Source organism: Cydia strobilella, chromosome 4 (assembly GCF_947568885.1).
Source record: "Cydia strobilella chromosome 4, ilCydStro3.1, whole genome shotgun sequence".
Classification (NCBI taxonomy): Eukaryota; Metazoa; Arthropoda; class Insecta; order Lepidoptera; family Tortricidae; genus Cydia; species Cydia strobilella.
In genome coordinates, this window is record NC_086044.1 from 7,425,873 (window position 1) to 7,452,722 (window position 26,850).

General features: G+C 38.9%; 1 protein-coding gene across 1 annotated transcript in view; it reads left to right on the top strand.

Moving 5' to 3' along the window:
* The first annotated feature begins 351 nt into the window (after positions 1-351).
* The window catches only part of LOC134740952 (fibronectin type-III domain-containing protein 3a), a 110,576-nt gene continuing 84,077 nt past the window's right edge, over positions 352-26,850 (top strand). The window contains exon 1 of the mRNA XM_063673623.1: positions 352-749. The gene's annotated coding sequence lies outside the window, so the exon portion shown is untranslated. The remainder of the gene's footprint in view (positions 750-26,850) is intronic.

A 26,850-nucleotide genomic window follows, 5' to 3' on the forward strand; every position in this document is an offset into this window, starting at 1 on the left:
AGCGATGCAATACGAAAGTACTTAGGTACATTCTCTTCAACTTTAGGGTAAACAGGCAGAATTGAGTGTCGTGTCATATTATATATTGATGAACACAGAATCCGAATGAACATACGAGACTATGAGTAGCTGTTTATATGAGCGCCTTTGCGTTACTGTCTGCTAAACTTCGTTATTGCGTACATTCCTCCGTTTAAATTGATATGGACAACTGTTGGTAGGTATTTATCAGCATTTAGTTACATGGCCGATCGTTGTAACTACTTATTTAAGCATTCATAAGGATTTCTTTAGTATTATCCTGAAATTTTCTAAGCCCATGGAGAGTAGTTGTTACGTCGGAGTCGCGACAGCCACGTCGTTGTCGGCGCGGCGCGCCGGCCAATATAGCGCGCGACACCGCCCGCCCGCCGCCCCCGCTGGCGCCCGTGAGCCCAGTCCCGTCCGCGCCGCCGAGCCGCGCGCTAGTGCCGCGCGATCATCCTGTTCGCTCTGCAAGTCTCTGACCACTGAATCCGACCGTTTATGACATTCGACAACCCCGCCCTGTGTCAGTGCATTTTCCCGAGACGCATTGCGTTTCGAACACGAGAGAGCGCTGCTCCAAACCGAACCGTGTTGGGATTTGTGGCTGCGTTTATTTATGTTGTCGTTTTGGTGTGGTGTATATTGTGTTATACGGACGAAAACCGTATTATCTGTGATATAGTTTGTGGATACTTTTAACAATCGGTGGCATATTCACGAAGGTGAGTCAAAAACTTGTTTACTTCGTACCCACATAACGAAAATTCGCCGCGACGTGGCAAGCGAATCGTATCCAAACAATATTAAAGCGCAAAATAACTCGCGCATATTAAACTGTCGGTAACTAATAAGCCTGCCCGATACACCACTTTTTCTTGTAGTAGTTTTCTTCGTCGTGCTCTGGGATTTATCAAAAGAACAGTTCCTCGTTCGCAGTTGTTGTATACATTATGACGTCACCTAATCAATTGATTGGTACGGAGTTTACAAGGGACCAAAATACCAGTTTTCGATTGGAGTATTATGCTGATTAGATTCTTATTGGATTCGGTCCTATCACACTATCCCATATGGTGGCCGGAAGCGAGTGGATAAGAAAACATGGAGGAGAGAGAGGCGGCGTCGGCGCGGGGCGGTGCGCGGCCGGCGACCGCATTCCATATGGAATGCCGGATTAAACGCAATGTCAGTGTGACGGGGTTCACCGCGGGCCGCACCATACACAGCCCATTGCAAATTCACAACAATGTAACCTGAGAGAGCCACTACAAAGGCTTCTGTTGGGGATACATTCCTGTAAACATTTTGTAAGCACTTACGTGCGCAAACTCCCACTTAATAAAAAGTACCCTACACTTAAATATTATACGGCCACCTGTTGTGGTGGAGGGGATTTTGATTTCTAATGATAAGTTTTTTTTCAACCACTTCACTGTAGATAATAAGTTTACAATAGGTTGCGATTCGTAGCGCTTTTTAATGACGCAAGCATTCTATTTAACATCTTTGCATTTGCATTCATATAATTTTGCTATACCTACATTACCTACAGCAAAATAAAATATAAATTATATGAGATAATAAATAAATAATTTCTTTATTCAGACAATACAGTCCACATTTGTTAATCAGATACTTTTAAACTAGGTTAATTGTACACAGACTAAAATTAGACAGGTATCTTTAACCATTTACTTTATAATAGGTATTTATTGCAATCTTTACAGTTGTAACAGTTGTTAGGAATGGATAATGGAAACAATTGTGATTTATTCCGAGAGTAATTCGCAAATGTATGTGTAGCAAAACCCACATTACACCTGAACATACATACAACTGTAATCAAGAAATCCTGCAATCAATATTTCTGACATGATATGATATACACATGCCTAGACTGAACCAATTCAATTATATATTATTGTAGGTACCTCACCTATGTACTCGTACATTATAGTTATGTATTTGCAACGACGATACTGCGACATTGTGCTCAAGATACGTCAGGGGCCTCAGAAAATTATTTGCAGCATAGGATTATCTTTAAGGCCGTTACAAACACACTTCGACCCAGAAGGATCTATTGTGTGTGTATTCACACTTATATTAAATGGGTGTATGTCACAACGGTGGGCCTTAAAATCTTTGACCCCAAATAGGTATGTAGCTATTGTTTCTTCTAAAGTCCTTCAATTGCAATCTAAGCAGACACAATCAATTAATAGGTAGGCTTCATCGTTGCTTCGACACACCTGCAACAATCAACATTATTGAACTAAAACGGGTCATACTGGCATACCTATATAACAAGTTTGAAAATGACCTCTGATATTTCGTGGTTCCGGAATATGATTTGACAAAGCCATTAAATATTGTAGAATAGCTGCCGGGGTTTTCAAACTACCCGCACTCGGTCCCCTTTTATTTACTTGGGGGCGTCCCTAAATTTCGTGAGGCGTTTTTGAGGATCCTCTCGGGCCTTGTGACATGTTCTGAGATTTGCCTCAACTCCCTCCCCTTCCCCCAATCTCACGTGTGATCTTTCAAAATGTGTATTTATGTAGGTATAAATGCGTTGGATCACACACGCCTCACATCTATTCATAGATTTAATATACCTAAATATAGGAGGATTGTATCAGCGCCATATTTTAGTGTAGAATAATGTTTTACTTGGATTTAATCTAATTTTCTCGTGTATCTTACACAATTTTTTGCCAGAAAAAAATAGCACGATATTCGCTGAGATTCGGCTTGAATTGAAACCCGTTAGTTAAGGTTGTCATTGTCACGTCGTGGGATTCCCTTACAGGGATTAAAATCATATATCAAAGTTATAAAATTAGCTTTTCATTGGCGTCAATTCAGTTCAATTTTTCAATGCCAGGCCGGTTGCTTCTAAAGTTTGTGAAAGTCTTTATTTCCATTCCATTACAGATTACAGTCAAGAAACTCCTCTAACAATGTTTGTTTGTATGATTAAGAGAATGCTTTTTATTTTATCTTGGGGTTTGTTTACGCATTTTGTACTATTTTATGCAATAAAGTCTAAACGATAAACATAAACATAATGATTTTGAGCAAATAAACAAAATACGTTTCAAGTTTTGCCATTGGCAGTTTTCCATATTAGTGGCCTGGCCTTTTGTCAAAAAGTCTTCTAGAAATCAATTTTTTATTTCTCATGCTCTGAAAGAGGGTCATTGTTGTTCTAAAAGGTGTGCAGAAAATGATACGTCTCTTCTGCACTAGAGCATTTTACGTTTCAAGTACGTGTTTTTCAATTTTTTCACAATAAGCAATTGAGATTTGGGTTTAAATGAATTTGTTATAAAATTTCCATTCTGATATTTAACTTCCCATTCCATAAATAATAATACTTTTGCCAAAATTGCTAATTGAAAGTACCCTCAAGAAATACTATAAAATGTATACTTAATCATGTTTTTAAAATAACACATCATTTTACTTTCCTCGTATTCGAAATGAAAAGTAGTGTTTAACTCGGGTGAAAGGCATCATTTCAGCCTCGAACTATTGGCGCTCTCACTGCGCTCGAGCGACTAACAACCTCGGCAGGAATGAGTGCCTTTCATCCCTTGGTTAACAATCTACTATTCGCTCATGTCATCTCAGATATGGGTGAATATGGTATATACAGTGTGGAAAAAAATTATGGGCCCTGGAGAGCCCATTTTACTTAAAGGAAACATTTATTTTTATTTTTAAAAAGAAACAAAACTGCATTCAAACTTTAATACTACTCTTTGTGCGAGGAAAATATTAGATACTTGCCTAGATATATACAATTTGTAAATAGCGAATTACACAAAAAATAATATTGTCTTCGGTTACCGCGATAGTTACTCATGAAATAAAACTATGAAAACGGATTATATCGCGTATATTGAATTTATAACACATCCCGACGTTTCGAACCCTTTACAGCGTTCATGGTCAACGGGTGACTGAGGAAAAATTACGTTAATTAGTATGTGGGTATTTTTGCACTTTGTAATTTTTCCTCAGTCACCCGTTGACCACGAACGCTATAAAGGGTTCGAAACGTCGGGATGTGTTATAAATTCAATATACGCGATATAATCCGTTTTCATAGTTTTATTTCATACACAAAAAATACTTTAATTAAAAAATAACAAACAAATAGATAAGTAAATATGTGCCTGTATGTATTCAGTGAAGCATATACTATGTACTTGTTGCAAACCTATTTCGGACGTCAATTGCTAAAATCAGATAAGCCTGGCGCTTTTATGCTAAACTGCTATCAGATTACACGATATCGATTACAATGAGTTGTCCCAAAAGCGGAGTTCACAACTGAGAATATAAGTAGTATACAGGATCCTTTTTAATACGTTGTTACGTTATGTTTTCATACCCATCCATTTGCATAAAAAAATGGAGATTTACATGATTGTCTGACAGTGGCACACTTCATGACGAAGTCTGGCTCGATGATTTGAAGCAGAAAAGACTCCGGGCTGCACAGGAACCACCAACAGACTCGCGTTTCACCTGCGATCTTTGTGGCAGAAAGTGTCGTGCTGCGATTGGACTTTACAGCCACAGGAAGAGATGTGCCGCACCTCCGATCTCCGACGGCGCACAGACCTCTTCTTCATAATAAACTGTCGCTGCAACAATCATCTGTCAAGATGCTGTGGCCAATGATGGTACACTTCTATTATAGTGGCATTACTGTTTTACGAGGGCGGTTTCATAACTACCCGTTTTCAGGTTTTTTTTTTCAACACATAAATAGGTATTCTAAGTATTTTCTACTCCATCTTTTCTTAGCTCTATATATTTTTGCCAACGGTATTTTGGTTTCAGCAAGCCACCCAAAAAATACGATTCTTGAAAGTCCTGAAAATAGACCTCTCTGTACCATCAATGATCTCTACGTTAAATGCATATTTTTTCCGCCATGCCATTTTTTCAGATTTGGAAGTTTAAAATAATCGTTAAGAGATAGAGTGGGTGCGCCATCAATTCGTAACGTAATTCTTTTAATTTTGCTATTACAAGCCGAGATCAGTGAGGTGGTTTGGCTGTTCCTAGGGAGTAAATTGTTATTATTATTTTTTTGTTCTCAAATGTTTTGTACCTCCTTGATAACAACATTGACAATGTCAACGATTTCCCGAAATTTTATTTGGCAGTCGGCTAGTACAATATTTTCAATTTCTTAGCCATTTCCTCTGAAGTCACCCCACTGAACCGACCAGGTTCGTCCTCATCAAAAACAGATGTACTGCCACGATTAAATTCGTTAAACATCATATTATTGTTGTTATGGAAGAACAGTTGTTATAAACAATCCGCAACCTTACTCTTATATCGTCATACGTTTTTCTTTCTAAAAACAAGAACCGAACTACGGACTGGTACTGTTCTTTTTTCATACTTGCAAATACTGTCGACCGCTTGACCTTTGATAGCGTTCGAAGGAAGAAAAAGCAAACGCCATTTTTTTAATCTTTTAAGGCTTATGAAAATGCCTTACAAATGTGGAATTAGTTATTTACGAATTTTACGATACAAGTGCGGAAAAGAGGTAATTCGAAACGAGTGGCGATAAATTAGCGAAGAGCGACTCGAATTGTCGACTGCCAGCGTACTTCGGAACGGCTTGACTCCTTGGCGCTGCGTAGAGATGTGGCCTCGCTCTGCATTTTCTATCGCGTGTATAACGGGGAGTGCTCCGAGGAATTGTTCGGATTAATCCCTGCAGCTTCTTTTCGCCATCGCCCTACGCGAAAACATTACCATCCTCACCACTTAGATGGTTGGCAGTCCTCAACTGTACGTTTCTCTAGAAACTTCCTGCCTCGCACAGCTAAACTGTGGAATGAACTGTCGCCTGCGGTATTTCCGGACCGATATGACCTTCAAACCTTCAAGAAAAGAGCGTATTCCCATCTTAAAGGCCGGCAACGCACTTACAACCCCTCTGGTGTTGCGGGTGTCCATGGGCGGCGGTAATCGCTTTCCATCAGGTGATCCGTCTGCTCGTTTGCCTCCTATTTCATAAAAAAAAAAAAAAAAAAAAAAAAAAAAAAAAAAAAAAAAAAAAATTAAAACACGACCGCAGGGAGTGTTTTAAATCGACACGAGTTGCGAATTACCTATTCGCACTGTATCGTACAACGTTTTACAGTACATATGGCCCTTTAAACTTTCGACATATGCACGAAAAGTGCTCTTTTACGCACTAGTGCGAGAAAGTAGCACCATATGTACTGTAATAGTACATTTCGATGCTAGTGCGGAAAGTATGTCATTACTCCACGAGTACCGAGATATAGCCTATATATATGTATATATAGACGGCTCGTGGCAAGACTGGACGAGTGAAGAATGACATTTCCGTTTTTTAATAAAGTTGCGAAAAAATAAGAAAAACAAAAGTTAAGGAATAAAAACAATATCGAATGTTGCCTTGGAAACTTAAAACATGCTTGCAGTAAGAAAACACGCCTCTTTGACAGGCGTTTCGGCAGCTATTCCTACCTCTACCTTCCATAGCTATTCCGTTTCATTCAGACAACTTATTAAGAACGGTTTTTCAATATTAAAAAATAAACGTGTTATAATTTATAATGATGAAGAGGTAAGTAATAAAATATGAAATATGTATATTTTTCGTATTCTTACATTAACAGTAGGTTTTTATGTTGATTACGACGTTTAAAGGAAACTAATATTAACAGTCATCAATAAGTAGTCATGAATTGGAACAAGGATAAATTTCAAAAAATTGGAAAAGTAAAAAGCACCAGTTCGCGAAAACCAACTAAACAGCTACCTACGTAAAGTAGCACTTTTTGAGCAACTGTATTAAAAAATACATTCTTGACCAGTGACATAGACAGTATGGTAAAACGAGTACTTATCACACCGCCCTCGTAACGTGTGATTCGTGTGAAGATACGTTTTCTGATTACTACATGCTACTTACTTAGTACCGCGTGAAGTATTTGTGAATCGATAGTGCGTGCTACATTCGAAAACTCGACCGCGGCCGCTTCCGTCTCGTCGCCACGTTAATTATGATATCTGTTTTGGGCATTGCCTTCCTAATGATATCATAAATGCTTAGGCACATTCTTACTAAACTTTTTATCAAACGAGATCCGGGTGCTAGGTCAAACTTACACAATCTATGCGACCTTTATCTTGTTTCAGATATTCTTCTTTGAATTCTGAGAACTAGAATCATATCTTAATGTTCATTTCACTGCTTCTCGTCAACAGTAGGTAATCAAGTTATTATTGTTTCATCCACTTTGCGAAAGATGGTGGTGGTTTTCCCATAGAGCTACAGTATGGGGTTCTTCAAAAAAGGAGTGTACATGTTTTTAAGTATCGGCAACCCGCATGTAATATCTCTGGTGTTACAGGCGTCCATAGGCTACGGTGACTGCTTACCATCAGGCGGGCCGTATGCTTGTTTGACACCGATGTGGTATAAAATAAACCGGCCAAGTGCGAGTCGGACTCGCCCACCGAGGGTTTTGTACTTTTTAGTATTTGTTGTTATAGCGGCAACAGAAATACATCATCGGTGAAAATTTCAATTGTCTAGCTATCACGGTTTATGAGATACAGCCTGGTGACAGACAGACAGACGGACAGCGAAGTCTTAGTAATAGGGTCCCGTTTTTACCCTTTGGGTACGGAACCCTAAAAAAAGATGTTACTGATTAACTGGTTCATAACAAATTCAGTTGATCCTCGTTAATTTCATTGTTGACGAAGACGATGTAATTAAATAGGGGTCTCCCTCGCGATCCCTAACAACGTTTGTCCTAAAAATCACTTGCCCTAACTTCCTAATGGCTAATAGTCGTAACAAACAATTGTCATAACAATTATTTTCCATAATCAAAGAGAATATATAGGATTGAGGGGTACTGTCATAGTAAATTTTGTAGTCACAGTAAATTTACTGCCATCTATCGACACACGATTAAAACTAAAAATAAAAATATCAAAAATGTATATATATATATGGATAAATATTTCGCGATTTTGGGGTTGGTCCCATAGTAAAAGTTCTTTGCCATAATGTAATGATTGCTCTAAAACTCATTTCTCCGCAGCATGTTTACCATAAATATCAGTATCCCTGATGTTTCTTTTGTCATAACGTCAGAATGTCCTAGTAATCGATGTCCAGAAAAATAAGTTAGGGTTACACTGCGACTCTCGCGAAAACGCACTGCTGCCAGAAAAGTAGGTTAGGTTAGAACTGCGACCAGGGGCCTGCAGGAGGCTGTATTTGAGTGTCGTGCTAGAGCAGCCCCAAAAGATGAGCCCGCATGGGCAACGCTGGCGGGGTATCGGAAGTCTACAGTCGCGTTCCCGAAACCCCGTCCACAAAGCGCGCGGCGGAACACCCCAGAGGGTTTAGTACGCGGGAGTCGGCCATACCCACTTGGCTTTCGCGAAAACAAACTGCTACCAGAAACTAAGTTAGGTTAGAACTGCAACCCTCGCGAAATCGAACTGCTGCTAGAGTTAGAACTGCGACCCACGCGAAAACGAACTGCTGCCAGAAAACTAGGTTAGGTTAGAACTGCGACCCTCGCGAAAACGAACTGCTACCAGAAAACTAGGTTAGGTTAGAACTACGACCCTCGCGAAATCGAACTGCTGCCAGAATAGTAGGTTAGGTTAGAACTGCGACCCTCGCGAAATCGAACTCCTGCCAGAATAGTAGGTTATGTTGGGTTAGAACTGCAACCCTCGTGAAATAGAGCTGCTGCCAGAATAGTAGGTTAGATTAGCACTGCAACTCTCGCGAAAGCTATCTGCTTCCAAAATAGTAAGTTAGGTTAGGTTAGAACTGCTGCCAGAATAGTAGGTTAGGTTAGAACTACGACCCTCGTGAAAACGGACTGCTGCCAGATTAGTAGGTTAGGACATAAAATGTTGGGGTAGGGAAAAGAACCGTCAGGAAAAATAATGTTAGGTAATAGGACAAACTACATATTTAAGGTCATATAAAGTTAGGTAACATAACGATTAGGACATATGATCTTTAGGGCTGCTAATAATTATTACAAATAACTATAATGGAACATGATTACATGACATTAAGATAAATATTTAAGTGACATTAGGAAATAAAATATTGAGGCAAAACAAACCATCCATACCACGTTAGGGAAACCAACATTATTGCATGTGAGTGTTAGGACAAACAATATTAGGGAATGCAAAAATTGTTTAAAAAAAACTTTAGGGATTCCGACATAGATACCTTAAATAAATATATCTGATTGATTTTATGTAGGTAATGTAATATTGTTTCATGACATCTTCACATCAATTAGGTAAGACATATTTAACTAACGCCATCCATTAAAAGACGTGTAGTTCACCAATAAATGTTGATTGTACATTGAGTCGCATTCAATTACCGATACTGAATTACTTAAACTAAATAGGGAGGTATACTTGAGTCTGGACGTGTTGTTTTTAATGTTTTGTTGTACATTTTGGATCATGATGTCATCAAACCAGCTAAGGCAGGTAGATTAAAAATAAAATTGAATGAATTGGGAAGTTTAATTTTGTGTTTTACAAAGCATTAATGGTTTTAGTTGGCATTTTCCTCATTCGGCCCCAACAGTCAACGTCAACGCTGACAAACAATAAGCAAGCAATGATTGTGAAATCCTTGTTTACTGCATTGTATCAAATGTGTAACAGTCGCTATATTTCAGATACTATTATCTTCCTCACTTTAATCTGATGTTAAAGTCTAGTAATATGTGGATGTTGCACACAACTTTTGTACTTCGGTATAATAATACAAATCAGACTTAATGCTTCAAGGAAAGGAAAGAAAAGTTCTTTTGATAAATGTTTCGAGATGATTACTTCTGTAAGTTTGCTAATAGACATTGCGTTAGACATTCTGTAAAGCGAATGACGATATGCTCGTCTGTTCTAGTGATGAAATCTTAAAGAGATATAATCGCATTCCGCGGTGAGCCTCCCCTCTTTCTTGCGGTGTCTATTGCATGCCGCCGCCGCGCGGGCGAGTGGTTCTTTAAGTGGGTTTTGCACTTACCTTCACTAAGGTGCTGATGCGGGAGACTCTGCTGAATTTGCACTTTGTCAATTACGCATGACCCTTAGCTAATAACTATGCATATAGCTTCTATAGACACATGAATACCTTTATGAATATCTTTACTTGAATATTCATTCACTTTCTTGCTAGCTCGGTTAAGAGGATTCGAATTAGTCTTGGTATATTTGGTGATTTGGCGGTAATAGGGCGGTAGATGAAGCAGCTATCGAGCATAGCGGGGTAACGGTTCCCTCGTGTTTGCAGAGGCACTACTGAGCCGTGTGTGCGTGCGCCACTCACGCCCAAACACATACGCAAGCGCTCACGCCATAGCTCGGCCGTTGAACCGAATGCTCGAGGAATTTCTCCAGCGCTCGCTCCGTTTGTAGACGAAGAAGGAAATTAGGCTGTTGGAGAGGTGTCAGTCAGGGATGAGGATGAGTTAACGCCGTGAGCGATGTCGCGACCCCGGAACGAGTGTTGACCAATGTCGAAATGATTTTACTTTTAACTTATTTTGTAACAAACTTGGGAAGTAGTAGGTATTTGTAGGTAGTGATTTGTCGCAGGCACGTGTGCGAATGCTCTCGCAATCGCCCGCATACCAGTCCAGGGTGCGGGCTAATGTTTCAAATCGCCAATAAATTAGCCTTGCTGTATTGACGTCATTTATATGCCACTGTCGGGTTTCGGGCCTTTATTTTCGTAATATAGTATACATAATCGATGTTGATTGATGCAGTTATCTCATGTCGGTGCACTGTGGATGTGTTGTGTTTTTGGGACAACAGATTTCAAGTCAAGAACTAATCCGGGTGTTATAATGAATATAATGATAATACACCGTTTAATTCTAGGGATTGATGTTAGATTTTAGCATAACTTATCTGTAGTTAGTATCATAAAACAACATTGAACTAAATACCTATTGCAGGCTTGATAGGTAGGTACTTGTAATTAATCCGGAATGTCGTGTAATAAATTTGCATATAGCATGTATGTGTATTAATTGACAGGTCGTATAAGAACAAATTATTTAGATATTTCGTGGTTGCATAAAATGTCACGCTTAGGACAAGTGCTTCATAATGGTTATTATATTTATTTATTTAAACTTTATTGCACAAGCAAAGAAAAATGTACAAATGGCGGACTTAATGCCAAAAGGCATTCTCTACCAGTCAACCATTAGGTCAAACAGAGACATAAATGTTGGTGCAGGATAGATTCATGAATTATAACGAGAAATAGAACCAAAAAAATGTCAAATTTTATGTATATATATATACATATAATACAATATATTATTATAATTTTATGTATATATATATATATATATATATAAACATAATAAAGTAAACTAACAAAATTATGATTAAATACTAATACTTATATGATATACAAAAAATAAACTAATACATATTAGTACATACAAGATGGAGAACATTATTTAAATTCTTCTGACAGAAGAAGTTAAGAAGAAGAAGAAGAAGAGTTATTATAGTTTTCCATCGCAGCCTATTAATTTTAGTACATAATAATAAAAGTTTGCGTCACTAGCGTTCACTTTCAGAATTTCGACACTGCGCATGAGCTGCATGCACGTTGCACAAACATCCGGTTCGAAGTACCAGCGAAGTTTAAAGATAACAATCGGCGCTTTTCAAGGGTTCAAAGTGACAGACTAATTGAAGTTATAGTTTCATGTAAAAATATTACCTTAAGTATTCTAGGAATTGGCGTATGTAGGTCGTTTACAGCGGCTATTCTATTTGTCGTTGATTGTGATAAGAGGCTACGTGTTTTGTATAAAGTATTTAATTTGTGATACCCTTAGGTGGTGACGGTGGTGCAGTTGCCTGTGGCGAGTGAACGCGGCGACCTTGGGCCTGCGCTGGCGCGGACGTTCGTTGAACGCACCCCGCACCCCGCCACTTGCACCCGCGCCCCATGCCCACCTCAACTCGTTTGTGTCTCGATAATTCTTAATTGAAATAGAAATAAACGCATTCTCTTAACAGTTCAACAAGCTTTTGTTGGACGCAATACTTTATGTAAAATGATTTTTGAATGTTAATAAAGCTGGATTTTTTCTTCTATCACGGAATTCAGGGTAGAAATATAATCGAATCGGTCGTTCGATTTGTAGCTGGCCCCGAACGGCTTATCCTTTGTCTATTGTTAAGTAAAACCGCACGTGCATAAAAAATGGTTCGGTCACTTTAACCGGTTATTGAATAACAACTCCTATGGAAATTGCAATAAGATTTAAAAAAAAGAAAAACCTAATTTACGATTTTTTGTGTGGTCCCTCTACGGTTACTGAGTGCCGGCGAGTCGAATGTGGATGCGTAACAAAGGCGCGTTATCGAAGAGCGCACCTAACCTACACTGGTTTTTTGAGCGTTGGACTAGGCCGCGGTCAGGTGCCAATTAGAATTGCACGACCCTTATTTGCAGGTAGGCGGTACGTGCGGTTTTACTTAACAATAGACAAATGATTAGCCGTTCGGGGCCAGCTACAAATCGAACGACTATAATACGTGTATCTCATGTAAATGATTTGAAACTCAACGTGAAAGTGATACCTACCTACATAAACATGTACAAAGGTTTGTTGACTGTGTTTAAATAATGCGAAAATTATTTTTTCCAGTAATGAAGTCGGTAATATTTAATGGATATGATTGTATCATTACTTCTCAGTAATTTGTCATAAATATAAAATAAATCACCGCTGACGTGTAGAGTGTAGATATCGATAACTTATAATTACTATCGATAGTTTCGTTATTTAATCGCGCTATCGATACGTGGGCGGCGAATGTTTTAATGTCACGCACGCAGGCGGCCCAGTCTTTAAACGTCTCTCCTATCTCCTATTTCCCTTTGTGGAGACTCATTAAAATAATGATGTCTGAAAAAGGCTGTCCGTCTTTTGTCTAAACGTGCATAATTTGCCTGAATATCGCCAAAACAAACGAGTGTCGAATGCTGCATTATTTTTGCCATAGTGGGTACCTGAGGCCCGCCGGGCGGCCGGCGCCACAGCGAGCAATGACTCCTGACGTACTACGTCATAAACATTTTAATATACAATTTGTAAAATTATATGAAACTCGCTATACAAGATGATATTTTAATCGTCTTTTACTACTCGAGTAATATCCGAATCAAACATGATGTCATTTGGACATAACGATTTGCATTTTGATATGGTCTATTATTTATTGTTTGTTACTAATCTGAGGTTGCCTTTCCTTAGAAACATGTTGCATACAAACAAGATGCGTTAAGGATTTTCCTTGTTGGACGCTGGCACAGCAACACGTACATTATTAATGGCAAGGTATCTCTAGCTCGTAAGCGATACGTGCTGTGCTGTTTGCGGTTATTTTTATCTTTGTTATTACCACAATATTCAAATGTGTTGCTTCAAGTCTAGTTTTGTTATTGGATTAACGTTTGTCATAATCATCATTGTCAGAATAGGTGTAAGTATACATTACTATTGAGCACAGGCACATCCCCTCGTAACATAACAAGTTTTTTTAATAGTGTGGTTTATTACGCTACCCTGGTGCAGATTAGGATATATTATCACCTTCTTCTTTATTAACTTATTTGCACTGGTTTCCTTACAATGTTTTCCTTCATCTAAATGCTGGTGGTATTTAAATATCAATTGAACTCTCTTGCGTAATTCCAAGAAGTCAAGTTAAGATCAGTTTTAACCGGTCTAACTTTATTACTAAACTATGACTTGATATGTAAAACACCACTGGCATTATCTTGAATTCCCTAATATAAAATACTAGCTTTTTCCCACGACTTCGTCTGCGTGGAGACTAATTTGGGTAGCTTATATTTTATCCAATCTGCTTTTTATCGCTTCTCCATACAAACTTCCACCCCCCTTTTCACCCCCTTAAAGGATGGCTTCTAGAATAAAAACTACCCTATGTCCTTTTTCGGGACTCAAACTATCTCTATACCAAATTTCAACTAAATCGGTTCAGCGGTTTAAGCCTGAAGAGGTAACAGACAGACAGACACATTTATAATATTAGTATGGATTGTTTGTCATAATACTCATAATGATCATTTGTCCTAACACTCACAAGCCCAAATTTTGGATTTCCTAACATTGTATGGTTTTTTTTTGCCCAAATATTTTATTTTCTAATGTCACTTGCCATATTGATTATTCATCCTTATGTCATGTTTCATAATAGTTATTTGTCATAATTATTAGTAGGCCTAAAGATCATATGTCCTAAACATTATTTACCTAACTTTATATAGCCTAATGTAGTATGTCCTATTTTTGTATTAGGTACCTAACATTATTTATCCTCACGATTCTTTTCCCTAATTGTGATTACCCTTTCATTTTATGTCCTAACCTACTATTCTGGCAGCAGTTCGTTTTCGCGAGGGTAGCAATTCTAACCTAACCTACTTTTGTGGCAGCAGTTCGTTTTCGCGAGGGTCGCAATTCCAACCTAACCAAACCTACTTTTCTTGCAGCAATTAGTTTACGCGAGGGTCGCATTTCTAACGTAACCTACTATTCTGGAAGCAGTTCAATCTAGCAAAGATCGCAGTTCTAACCTAACCTACTTTTCTGGCAGCAGTCCGATTTCGCGACGATCGGAATTCTAACCTAACCTACTATTCTGGCAGCAGTTCTTTTTCGCGAGGGTCGCAGTTCTAACCTAACCTAACCTACTATTCTTGCAGCAATTAGTTTACGCGAGGGTCGCATTTCTAACGTAACCTACTATTCTGGCAGCAGTTCGATTTCGCGAGGGTCGCAGTTCTAACCTAACCCTTACCTATTTTTATGGACATTAATAGGACATATTAGGGATACTGATATTTATGGTAAACATATTTATGGTGGACAAATGCTGTTAGGGATTGTGAGGATTATGGAAAAAAACATTAGGAATATTGATAGTTATGGTAAAAATGCTTAGGACAAATGAGCTGTTACATAACCTCATAACCATTACATTATGAAGAAAAATAATTGTTATGACAATTGATCGTTCGGGCCCATTAGGACAAAACAGTTAGGGCAAGTGATTTTAGGACAAACGTTGTTAGGGATCGCGAGTTAGACCCCGGTAAAATAACCTAAAATATTGGATATTTCTGTAGGTATATTTTACTCACAATCTAAGTGAGTGTTAAAAATTACATATAGTTGGTCAAACAAATCTTGTCAGTGTCAATTTGCCGCCTTTTTCTACTGACAAGATTTGCTTGACCAACTATATTTTGACTTACTTAATTTACTGAAATTGCGACCTCTGGATAAAACATTTGTTAAGGTTTTATAAAACTTACATAGGTAACTATGTAGATTTCTAATGATATTTGTTACTAATGAATTCGTTCAAGTAAACAATTTGAAGCAAAAGGCAATTTGTACACCTACAATTCCCATATTAAATAGGTGTTTGAAGATAATTGGTTCAAAATGTCATACATGTAACATGATTCATTCGAAACAACCACGTTAACACTAAACTAATGTAGTATTCAGAAACATTGTCGTCACGCATTAACAATTAAAGTTTCAGGGCAATACAGTTAATGTTCGTAGCATTTCATTCATACTATGTAACACACTTCGTTTCTATTCGTCCGCCAGACACCATATTGTCACGCAACGCTATCCAACATCGGAGTTTATCCAAGAGCACTTTCTCTCTTCGTGGTCGCAATCAAATCTAACAACTTTAATGAAGAGATATCAAGCCTGTCGTCCGGTTGTGCACCTATTCCATTGTTGCTTTATGTAATCTCTCGGATAGTTTGCATGTCGACAGCAAAGGCTTTTATGGACTCCATAAGTAGGAAACTGAGACAGTTTTTAGGATTAAGTACGTTATTTCAATTGCTGCCACAGCTGTATTGCTGCTACTGCACAACTGATGAGAAACGTTATAAAACATAATATTTATTAACACTTAGATGTTAAATTCAAAAGAGTTCCCACCGTCTAGGTGGCAGTGCTCCTAATTCTTTTTGAGTGTAACAATAATTTATAAAAAAAAAAAAATCTCGCTCGCAGTATGTATTGTTTACAAAATAAGCGCTTCTATGGCGACCTGTTTCTTTATCAGCGTTTTCACGACCTCGCTCTTGCCAACAATCAACATTGCGCAATGCGCGGGTGTAATGTACCTACCTAGTACCTACACTGATGCGCGGGCTGATTATTAATCTGTTTTGGGAGTAGAGATTGTATAAGTTAATAATACTAGTAAATGTTCTTTCCTTAATACATTAAGGAAATATGTGGTGACCATCGCAATGGATCTGACAAAATGGGCGAAATAGGCTTTCTTATGAAAGTTAATTAATGTGGCTTTTTGGAGTAATAATTTAGTGTTTTTAGTTTTGTGTTTGTAAGCAGTAAGAGTCAGGGCTATATTCTTCTGATACCTACAAGTACATAGTTGAAAAACTTATTACAAAATTAGATTAGACACACTATGTCTTGCAGATACTATATGTTATTATAGTTGCAGTGGCGGCTTGCCGGGATCGACGGCACTCGTTATCGGAAAAGATAAGCTGGAAGCCGCCAGATTACTTCAACCACTTTCGTTTATCAAATCAAACGATGCCGTTTGCAAACAAGTTTCCCGGGCCCGTGTAGATTGCCTTATTACCAGCCCTGCGAGTTTGCAGGATGTACAACGGAGACCTCGTTACAGCTTTTTAATATCATGCTGTGCTGAAAGATAAAAAATTACTCGTAGGCCATGCTTTTTACGAGTAACCAGTTTTTAGCGTAAAAGATTACGGAGTGGTTGGGCAAATATTCTACGTAAAATATCCTCATGTAATCCTATATCCTCGTGTACATTAATTATCTAGTCCATCTATTCAAGTAGGTTTTTTAGTATTTTTTCTTCGTATTCATCATCATCATATATTTAAGAGTAAGACTTTCGGTGGAGCAATTTCCGTGTTTGGCGGTTCTCTGCCTTCTCTTTGACAGCCTGATACGACACGACGTTGATTTATTCCATTATTTGATGCATGTACTACGCTCTTCTTGGTCTTCCCTTCTTCCTCTTTGCTTCAACTTTTTCTCCTATGATGTCTTCATATTTAGTACTTATTAATTCGTTATGTTTTGAAAAATACTAAGGAAAAAAGTACTGTGATCATCAAAGCAATGAGTGCGGGTTTTCACATCCAATCTAGTCAATTGCTAAATATATACACTCGCAGGTCTCCTCCCAGGAACTCCACAACAACTGTTTGAGTTATTCAGTGCCAACGTGACCACGTTTGCGATAGTCGTGAATATTATTGTTCAGTTACAAAATTAGGCTTAAAATTGATTGAGAGGTTACATACATATATAGTTGATCTCAATTATCTCAAACTACGTGGCATTCTTAATGTTTTCTCAAATGTATATGACGCGTAACGCCTCAATTAATTAGAGACGTCGCACGCAGTGCACCGGCATCGGCACCAGGATTTCGAGATGCGACTTAACGGCGGCGATCAATAAGGGGGGCTGCGGGCGCCCCCGCCCACGGACTCCTGGCTTCGACAGCGTTTCCATCATGTTCTGCTACTCATACTGTACGAAGTCCTGCTTAGCTATTACTGGCTATTGAACGGTTCATGGTATAGTCACTAGGTATCAACCGCGGTAAATTATGTAGATACGAAATTTGTTGTTGTTACTTCTTCCTTAGTAAAAGACTAAACGATAATAGGCATTTATTAGAGGTTTTTTAGATAGGTACAACAAGTAAATATTTTAACAATACTATAGCTATATAAAAACTAAATATAAAATACCTCCCCAAAGCTACCCGCTTCTGGAATGGTGCCTAGGACGCTGGCGAAGATGAAGTCGGACTTTTATATTAAAGAGTGCTTAGTGAAATGAGTTTTGCCATTTATTAGAAACCGATAACAGTCCTGTGAAATTTTGGCCTGATTTAGCCAGCTGCCACTACTCAAAAAAAGTTTTGGCATGGTAATCAGGTTGATTACATACCCCGCGAGATGAATCCTCCGAATTGTCCCCAATTTTGATCTATCGAAAACTACTGGGCAATCATAAAAAAAAATTAAACATGACTAGTCAAATTGTCCAGGATATCAATTCGTTGCGATCTACATGGGATCAACACGCCAAGAATGTCGATAAGTGTTGTGCAGAATATGATGGGGTCCATTACGAAAAAAGTTCGTAATTATTTGTGACGTTTTCAACTAAAAGGTACCACATTGTCGGTTGTCGATAAGGTTGATTTCAAATTGAAGCTTTAAGGAAATAGCGCCGTATTGACAAGCGACTATAAGTACTCTTTTGGTTGAAAACGGCACATTTACATAACAATTTTATTTATTCATTTATACATATTTAAAAGCTAAATACATTACTATTTAAAATTCACTATTCCTAACTTTGTTATATCGTTTGCTTAAAAAAATATCAATTTTCTAGTGCGTACCAATTATATATGAACTATGCTTTATACTGCCAATGAGAATAAGCGTTCTACAGGCAGACGACAGAAATGCTAGGAGCGCCAAACTGCCCGTCAAGCGGATACCAAGACCTCCATATTTCGATCGGGAGGGTAGGGTAGCTTGGGTCGAACTGGGTGAACTGGGGGATGTGAAAGTAACTTTCAGAATTGTGCCAACGGTGTCTCTTAAAATTTGGTCAATGTTTGCAACTTTGCAGTAATTACGGGGAATTTCCAAAGTGGGGCGCAGAGGAGGATGTACAAAAATTTGGGTGAGAATAGGCACAGTAGCAAAATGTAGAGGGCCAAAAGTGGGTCGATTTCGTAAAATAGGCCGGAACACTTATAGAATTGTTCTATTTTTGAATTTATAGATAGCGGGATGAATTTGTCTAAAATGGGGGCTCCTAAAAGTGTGAGAGTTTCGCGAGATAAAATGGAATAGTTGGTGTAAGCTGGTTAATGTCGTTAATTAATAATTATAGAGGATCGGGTATTGGGTGGAATGGCTTCAGAAATGAACATTTCACACTTGTTAAAGTTGATTGAAAGGCAGATTTCTGAGAAGCGGTCAATTAAAGTTTTTAGGTCTGCCAACACAGATGACTTACTTCCACCGATGGTGTCGACGTCTAAATACCAATAATTTAATTCAGATGTAAGTGGAGTGATAACGGGATGGATGGCTAGGCTGAAGATTGCCGGCCCTAGTGGCTACTGACATCCTACACAAGAAAGTATTTTGTTGTTTTTAACCGACTTCAATTTCATAGAAGGAGGAGGTTCTGTATTCGGTTGTGGCATTTTTTTTTTTTATGTATGTTCAACGATTATTCCGAGACCCGTGGTCCGATTTTAGTAATTCTTTTTTTGTTCGAAAGGAGCTACTTCCAAGTTGGTCCCATATTAATCTGGTTCTGATCTGATGATGGGATCCCTGAGGAATTGAGGGAACTCCTCAATTTTTAAAGGCACATGTATACCTATAGTGATTTGGGTGTTTTCATAAGCAGTGTTTTCGTATTTTCTCTCGAAAACGACCAATTTGATGAAGTGGACCTGATGATGATGATTATTTTGAAGATAGTGATGATGATTTTTTTAATGTAGGATGTTCAGCGATTACTCCGAGACCCGTGGTCCGACTTGAACAATTTTTTTTTGTTTGAAAGGAACTACCTCCAAGGTGGTCCCACATTAATCTGGTGCTGTTCTGATGAAGGGATCCATGAGGAATTGAGGGAACTCCTCAATTTTTAAAGGCACATGTATGGTGATTTGGTCGTTTTCTTAAGCAACTTGAGCATTTTTTTCTCGAAAACCACCAATTTGATGAAGTGGAGCTGATGATGATGATTGTTTTGATGATAATGATTTCAGCGATTACTCCGGCACCCATGATCCGATTTGAGTTATTCTTTTTCTGTTTGAAAGAAGTTACCTCTCCAAGGTGTTTTCGTAATATTTTTGGTTTTGATCTGATGATGGAATCCGTGAGTAATTGAGGGAACTCCTCAATTTTTAAAGGCACGTGTATGGTAATTTCGGTGTTTTCTAAAGTAACCCAAGCATTTCCTCCCCAAAACCACCAATTTGATGTAGTGCAACTGTAGCCTAATCACGAGTTTGACACTAAATATTCTTCGTAACCTACTTTGTACACTAATATGCCAGTACGAGCGAGATGCATAAACAGTAAGTTACGCACACGATAGCGAATATATTAATGTCAAACTCCGATGTTTTCCTTCACCGAAAAGCGACTGGTAAATATCAAATGATATTTCGTACATTAGTTACGAAAAACTCATTGGTACGAGCCGGGGTTTGAACCCGCGACCTCCGGATTGCAAGTCGCACGCTCTTACCGCTAGGCCACCAGCGCTTACTAACTAAGAATACAAATATAAACACTAAATAGTAAGAGAATAGGAATTATTGAGAAACACATTTTTAAAAGTATTATATCGTTGGAATGTTTCCCAAAAGCGAAGTAGATTCTACCAAAGGAACAGCCGTTACCTTGCAGAACTGGTATATATAAACTTGATCACAGATGATTTTTGTAAAACTGTTCCCCAAGACTTCATTTGTTATATTTATTCAATATTTACAGATTTAAATGTATTTTTTTAAATAAGTGAACAAAAATTGCGTTAGCTGTCAACGTCAACACTTAAAAAACTGTGCTTTGAAGAAAAGAAACAGTTCCCTAGAATCTCTACGTATAGCAATGGATATTTAGGAATGCGGTTGCAAGAAATTAGGAACCGTTCTCCAAGGTACTTTTTTTTCCTTTATAAAAAATGTTCATGATCTGCCTGTACGTTAATTTAATAAACCTTTAAATAGTTACTCTGCCACACGCTAATTATTACTTACGTATTAATTTTATTTTCGCAAGTACGTATCGATAAAATGGGTGTGTATTGGAAGCCATCTTGTTGTATGTTAATGTGGGTACAATTGAATTGTCTCGGCTGTTTAAAAAAACCTCATTGTTCCCGCGCGCCGGCGCATCATACACCGTTCATGTTTTCCTGTGTCTGTCCTGTGTTATATGCATCGGTTAAGGTGGTTCGCTTTCCATACAAAAAAACAATTGCGTTTTATTAAGTCATCATTACACACTATTACTACATAAATATGTGCGCATTTATCTACTGAATATTCGTTTGTTTGAAATTGATAGAAAAACTTTGTTTTATACAAAAATCGCGAAAAAAAACTTTCTCAAAAACTATGATTGTTAGCGAGCGCTCTTAAACCCCTTTAGAAATGCGCAATTTGACGTAGTACCTGCCAACGGCGCATATAAAGTGGTTTTGGGTGTACAACGAACAACATTTACGTACCTACCAAAAAAACGCGAAAAGCAACTTTTCCCCAATAATTTTGATTGTATCAAAACGTGTTTACGTTGTTGTTATATTTTTTCTTATATTCTATAGTTATTCAATATGTGACTTTGTTTTATAGAGTGCACATTCTTTGGCAATTATGAATTATTATTATTACCTCGGAAGCTATACCTACCTCGGTGTTAGGGGAGTTGTTCTGGTTTTCGTAGATTTTCTCAAAAACTATAATACTCATTCATGTTCGTTACAGATTTTGAAAAAGTATGAATTAAGCTACACATTATTATAAACTTCATAGTGATGGTATGCTTTGTTCCTATGTCTGTTAAAGTAAAAATTGTCACAACAATCCTTAGTCTCCCCTACTTTGTTCATATTCATAGTGGACATGTGCAGGCCACGTGTGTGTGACTGTGACCTATTATCATTCTGATGTACTTACTACTTTATAACCTTGTTGCTTGGGATTTCCATATATATCGCAAAGATTGTTCTTCAATAATATTTCCTGGAATGCGGCAAAATTAAGATTACTTTCCAAGATATTGCGCGATTTGTATATATTTCTGCATAAGTTAGATGGGTTGATTTGCAAGGTTTCTGGTCATCACCAACATTTGTCTTAAAACTATGTGGACTCGGAAGACCACATAGTTTAGTATGTAGTCGCCAGTCACAAGTTAGTTTCATTCGGTGTTTTAGGTACTCTTCTGACACAGACGATCATTCTTAACTTCTAGTCTTCTTTATTTTGCAAGTTCTTAAAAATAAATGACAACTGTTTATAATATTAGTATGTATACCCATGCGGCGTAAAATACGATGCCAGGGGCCCGAGAGGTAGATAGTAGATAGCATAACAACAGGGTTGGAACATTCACGGTATGCGTGGGTGGTTTAAGTACATAGGGTAAGTACATTGTATCGTATCGAGCGCCGGCCATTCAATGACTGCGTGACTTGATGAAGATTCGTGAACAATCTAACTGCTGCAGCGATCGCGGTTTCTAATTTGTAATTGGTGCGTTCTGGAAAAATCTGGAATTGTAGATCAGTGAAATAGTTATTTTCTCAACACTTTTCTTAATTGCTTGCTTAATTTCGCGCTCTTTTATGTTGTTAATAGAACCTAAATTGTATTGCGAGACAGGCAATTCCAAATTCCTACAAGAATTACTGGAATCCAGTCTTATAGGTTTCTAGAAATCTACATTTCTAAAAGTCTGTGTAGCCAATACTTTTTATTTTGCTTATCTACCTAATGTTACTTCATAAAATAAAATACCTAGGTAAAAATATTGACATCGTGACGGTACATCTCCCTTGGTCATGCTTCTATTTCAATAGTTTTGCTGTTAGCCCTCGATATCTCATAAACTAAAAATGTGTACTGTGTTCAGATAATTCCTGAAAGCTCCTTATACTCACATTGATATTTTTCAAACCGAATAGAGGTCGTTTAATGCGATATAGCCGATATAGCGTCGAGTGTGCATAAATAAGTATAAAGGAATAAACGGTAGTAATTGGCTCACCAAATCTCTTTGAAACGTTAATCGGTAGTACGTTTGTTCCTACCGAGAAAGGATTATAGTCTTGAAGCTAAATGAAGATTGCATTATTAGATAAAATGGTGGAATTAACGTGCATTGTTGCAAGCGAATAGGCTTGATATTATTAGGCTCATTGCGAGTAGATCGTGACTCGTCGTCGGCGGTCAGACGCGGAGTCTTTCCTCTCAGCTCAAGTCTTTATTCTTCACAATTCTTCAACACTGATGTATTTCATTTAATCTTCTTTGAATGGTAACAATTCTCTTGGATTGACAACACTTGCACTGGATGGTTTCGCTCGTCAGACTGTCAGTCATGTTATCATTTAAATTTTAATGAATGGATGGCCACTTAGAAGAATTACTTCGCTTTTATGAACAGATTGCGTCGTTATTGCCATTTATTGGTCATACGCATGAACGTTTTCTGAGTGAAACGATCTAAACGATTACTTGAGTTCATTGACTCTACATTATACCTCTCTCGACTGTCGATAATAAACAATAGACACTATTTCGTTTCAGCACCTAATCATTGTGGGCAATGTTCTCCTAACTAGCGCAACGACTGTCTGCTTTGACTTGGAAACGTTTTGCATCGTCCATATTATTAACGTCGAGGTCGCTCACATCGTCAAGTGTTCATGTGACTGTCAAAACACGAAGCTGCGTTGATGAACGTAACAGCTGAGCATCAGCTGGCGGCTATACAGATAAGTCGTATAGGCGGGTGTCGCGTTGAGCTCATCGCTTAAACGATCCACAGTGGATCACAGTGCAGTGCGCACTGCGGCCATTGGAGCTCCCGGGTAGCGCGAGCGCGCCACACCAGACGTGCGCGAGCGCACGACAATTGAGGGGCCACGTCGATTGAAGATCGCCTTCACAACGTCTGCTATTGCGCATAACCGAATGAAAGTCTTTTCGAATGGTTTAATCTCGTCCGTCGACGTGCAATCAAATACCTTGTGTGGTTTGTAAGATGGATACGAGTAGTGCAGACGATACGGAGGTTAACCAGCATAATGTTTCTTATTTTGGAATGCTACATACGCTATCGCTCCCAAACTAGATGTATATAGTTCGTCCTCGACGTTAAAGCGATGATGCGATCAGACCGTGGGAATCTTTATTTTATAGTCCTTTAAAGGATCATGTTTATGTTAATGATTACGAATACCATAGACTCACTGTACTTATTGTAGCATGTTGTACTATACTGTAGGCACTCTGAAAGTAACTAGACATTCAAGTAACGCAATTTGACTTTATCTAATATCCAAATATGTCAGTTAAATGTCAAACATGGGTATGCTTAGTTGCATTGCATGTATGTGGTCGTATACAGTATTTAACTTGAAACATTATGAAATGTCGTAAGGGCACTTGACTATGTCGGTATGTGAGTGACGCATGCGAAAAAGTGAGTAATTAAAAGGTTGACAACGAAGGCCGCCAGTTCCGTGTGGTGTGGTTTCGCAAGCGCGGCGCGGGCGCGCGGCCGCTCACCTCGCCGTCTGCGGGTCACGCGCACCTTCGATTCCTTTCTAATGTACTTTCTATACCTATCTTAATTACACACCCCACGATTCAATCTCGTCTTTCCTTCACGCTTCTTTGACATTCTCAATTTGTCATTCGGATCAAATAACACTGCTCTGATTTAAGGCGTTTTCCATGCGGATGTTAAACCCTGGCATCGCGGTCTAATTATCCACGAGCGATGTGCGCTGCGACTGCATTTTACATCAACATTCCGATAGCGGCGCGTCATCCTTGATTGTACTTCGATGCTTAGTACAAGAGCTCAATAGAAATGCGTCTACATTCAGATTCAGATGTTTTGTTGGTAAAAAGCAGCCATTTTAAAAGTCAATAAATAGATGTACAATATCTATGCTTAAATAATTTTACATTTTAGGTAGGTACCTACTAGACTTATATTGACCGGGATATAGACCGTGATTACCTTTTGTATTATTTGTGAGCTCCCGAGCTTTGTGATCTTCAGTCACCCGTGAACATGATGCATGTAACTGCGTCGAAATATCGGGAGCTCACAAATAATACAAAAGGTAATCACGGTCTATATCCCGGTCAATATAAGTCTAGTGAAACTAACCGTGAATCATTCAAAACTCTAGGTACCTTACTACTTAATTATTGTTACATATTTATATTAATATTATATATTTACATTCATTTCATTATTATCGGACGAGCAAGCGAATCGAAGTGAAGTTCTTACATTCAACTTGGAACACACGGCTGGCTAGGGGCACGTCCTGGCATTTCGATGTTTTTAGGCGTTTAATGGACAATAACTTTAAGTAAATTTGTTCTAATTTAAATGAAATTGGGTAAACGTGTAGATGACGGCAGTATATTTTAGTCATTAAATTATGAGCAGGCTCCATCAAGAAGTTATGGGGCTAGAAGAGCCCAGAAGGCCAAAAAGCTATTTGTGATGGGTCTTGCTATTCTGGTCATCTTATTTGCAAGAAAGTATGGTCGAGTTTGGTATCAAATTAAAGTGCTCGGTTTACACATTTATAATATTGTTTTTTAATTTACGATATCGGTCGCGTCGAGGGATACGGCAGAGACTATCGTGAATGTGTCTTTTTTCGGATGAGCAATGGATTCAAGCGTCTTTGCGGATACGTCACGGTGGTCTCGGTTATGCGGTGTGCGGGGGATGTGACCCTGCCAGCCTTCCTAGCGTCGGCACATGGAGTTGGTGACCTGGTCTCTAAAATTTTAAATTGTCATGGAGATAGGGTTACCATTCCATTTGTGGAGGATGCACTGGCAAGGTGGACGGCTCGTTACCTAACTGCGTCGCTGCCCGAGGCTCCACGCGTACAGCGCGTTTGGGACGATGTAGGAGCCAAGGACGCTCTTGCAGGGCTTGTGGGTGTGGCCACGAGGGGTGAATTTGGCTAGCTTGAAGTCGGTGTCAAGAGTCGAGGCCGGAGCGTGGTTGCAAGCTTTGCCTGCTCCTCATCTGGGAACACTTCTAGGCAACGACTCATTGCGTGTGGCAGTAGCTCTCCGCCTGGGCTGCGATGTTTGTAAATGCATCTGGGGCTCCATGGTGGAGGCGAATGGCCATCACGCTTTGAGTTTTCGTCGTTGTTCGGGGAGGTTTTCGCGTCACCACGCTCTCAATGACATCGTAAGGAGGGCCTTAATATCCACCAACATCCCTTGTGTCCTGGAGCCTCCGGGCCTCTGCCGCACAGATGGCAAAAGACCGGACGGCTTGACTCTGGTGCCGTGGCAGAGGGGTAAGTGCCTGCTGTGGGACGCCATGTGCGTTAGCACTTTCGCGGCCTTACACCTCGGCCGAACCGTGCGGACAGCTGGTGCCGCGGCACATTTTGCCGCGGTCAAAAAGCAGGTTAAGTACGCGAACCTGGCAGGTAACTATTATTCTGTACCCCTGGCGTTTAAGACTACTGGGTGCTGGGGGTCAGAGGCTATTGCCTTTATTAGGGAAGTGGGACATCGCATTAGGGAGAAGGGGTCTGACGCCCGCGCGGGTTCGTACCTGGTGCAAAGGTTGTCCATCGCAATTCAACGTGGTAACGCGGCTAGTGTGATGGGCACCTTTGCGCCAGGGACAACTCGGGGGGGACTTTTTGACTAGGCTTAAGTTTAGTCTTAAGTTATTATTGAATTGTTTTTTATTGTTATACTGACATTTGTTGAATAAATAATTATTAATTTACGATATTAATAGTACATTTCGGGACGAGTGAAGAATGACATTTC